We start from the raw sequence: 2,529 nt of genomic DNA, 5'->3' as shown, positions 1-2,529 counted from the left end.
GATATTTTTATATCCATATTCACAGCAACGTTATTTACAATAGCCAAAAATGGAAGCAAGGCAAGTGTCCACTTATGGATAAATGGATAACTAAAACGTGATGTGTGTGTTTGTGTGTGTGTGTGATGGAATATTACATATATAATATATATTCAAAATATTCTCTCTATATAATCACTATTCAGCCTTTAAAAAGAAGGAAATTCTGGCACATGCTACAATATTAATGAACCTTGATGTCATCATGCTAAGTGAAATAAGCCAGCACAAAAAGACAAATACTGTATGATTTCACTTATGTGTGGTGCTTGTAATAGTCAGATTCATAGAATTTGATATTAGAATTATGGTTCCCAGGGGCTGGGAGGAAAGCGGAATGGGGAGTTATTGTTTAATGGGTATAGAGTTTCAGTTTTGCAAAATGAAAAATGTTCTGAAGATGGATAGTAGTGATAATTACATAACATTATGAATGTATTTAACACCACTGAACTTTACCTGTAAATGATGGTTAAGATGGTCAGTTTTGGTGCTGAGAACGTGGGTCCACGCGTCTGGTTGCCCGTAAGTCCAGCCTTAGCCTACACAGCTTTCAGTCATGGCCTCTGTAATCGCGTGCATGGGATGGTCTGCCCCTGACTTCAATGCCACCGCCATGGTGGATGGCACTTTCAAAGAAGTGAAGCTGTTGGACTGCAAAGAGAAGTACATAGTCCTCCTTTTCTACCCTCTGCACGTCACTTTTGTGTGGCCCATGGAGATCATCGCATTCAGCGACCATGCCGAGGACTTCTGGAAGCTGGGCTGCGAAGTGCTGGGCATCTCAGTGGACTCTCAGTTCACCCACCTGGCTTGGATCAACAACCCCCAGAGGGAGGGAGACTTGGGCCCCTTGAACATCCCCCTGCTTGCTAAAGTGACCAGAGGCTTGTCTGAGGATTATGCCGTGCTGAAAACAGATGCGGGCATTGCCTACAGGGGCCGCTTTATCAGTGATGGCAGGGGTGTCCTTCCCAGATCACTGTTAATGATTTGCCTGTGGGACGCTCCGTGTTTGAGGCTCTGCAGCTGGTCCAGGCCTTCCAGTACACAGAAGAGCATGTGGAAGTTTGTCCTGCTGGCTGGAAGCCTGGCAGTGACACGATTAAGCCCAAAGTGGATGACAGCAAGGAATATTTCTCCAAACACAATTAGGCTGGCTGAGGGATAGTGAGCTTGTGCCCTTACCTAGGTGCCTGTGCTGGCTGCCCACCAGTGCTGTCACCTGGGTGCCCTGTGCTGACCCAGGAAAGGCCTGATCTGCCCCTCCAAAGTCCACAGTCTGGGACCCTGGAAGGCTAGGCCAAGGCCTTCTCAGGCCTCCACCTGGGAGCTGATGAATAATGATGCTATCCTCCAAACCCACCCAGCTGCACACAGGCCTAGAGTTGACCAATAAAGTATAAGGGACAGAAAAAAAAGGTCGATATTCTGTTATGTATGTTTTACTATAATTTTAAATATCTTCCTTGGTCTTTGGTTTCTAATTCCAAGATGCCATGATGCAACAGATACAGTTTGAAAAGTCAAAATGAACCTTTTTTGTTGTTGTTGTTGTTGTTGAGATGGAGTCTCACTCTGTTGCCCATGCTGGAGTGCAGTGGCGGGATCTCGGCTCACTGCAAGCTCCGCCTCCCGGGTTCAAGCAATTCTCCTGTCTCAGCCTCCTGAGTAGCTGAGACTACAGGCACCCACCACCATGCAGGCCTAATTTTTTGTATTTTTAGTAGAAACTGGGTTTCACCGTGTTAGCCAGGATGGTCTCGATCTCCTGACCTCATGATCCACCCACCTCAGCCTCCCAAAGTGCTGGGATTACAGACGTGAGCCACCACGCCTACCTCCAAAATGAACTTTCTAAGCTACGGTAAAAATATTGTTGTCAGACCTTGATCAAATAGTATAACATTCAATTAATATCCCTGAACATTGACTATATTCAAGGCACTATGTTAGATACTGTTGGGAGAGGGTGCAGGGGTAGAAGACTGTATGGGACAGAATCTCAGGCACAGGAAAATTATAAATCTACTTGAAAGGATAAAATATATACACTAATAACTATACTTTCATGTGGTATACAAAAGAGGAATTACTCATCATGGGAAAACACAGAGGGAAGACTTTGGGGCCTAAGTGATGGCTTCATGGAAGAGGTGATGTCTGATCTGAGTCTTAAAGCCTGGGGAGCACATTGACAGGCAGAGATTTTGAATGGCCATTCCAGACGGAAGGAGCAGTAAGTGGAAAAATACCGGCAGTATTATAAGAACAAAGAACTGTCGGTTTAGGCTAAAGAATAAGAGAGACATAGTAGCCTTTTGGAGATAGGCAGGCAAGGTGGGTTTGATCTACTTTGACCTCATTTGAGGCAACAAGAAGCCTTAGTTAAAATAACCACAAAAATAGAGCATTTTAAAATACATTTTAAACATATAATCTGCAGTGGTTATCTTAGAAGAGATTTGTGCATGCAGGTGGGATATGAGC

General features: G+C 44.4%; 1 pseudogene; it reads left to right on the top strand.

The window, feature by feature from the left end:
* Nucleotides 1–598: 598 nt before the first annotated feature.
* On the top strand, nucleotides 599–1,357 carry LOC105522058 (annotated as a pseudogene).
* Nucleotides 1,358–2,529: the final 1,172 nt, after the last annotated feature.

Source organism: Colobus angolensis, unplaced genomic scaffold (assembly GCF_000951035.1).
Source record: "Colobus angolensis palliatus isolate OR3802 unplaced genomic scaffold, Cang.pa_1.0 Scaffold418, whole genome shotgun sequence".
In the NCBI taxonomy this organism is placed as follows: domain Eukaryota; kingdom Metazoa; phylum Chordata; class Mammalia; order Primates; family Cercopithecidae; genus Colobus; species Colobus angolensis.
Note: the sequence above shows the minus strand (reverse complement) of the source record. Positions and strands in the feature narration are given on the sequence as shown.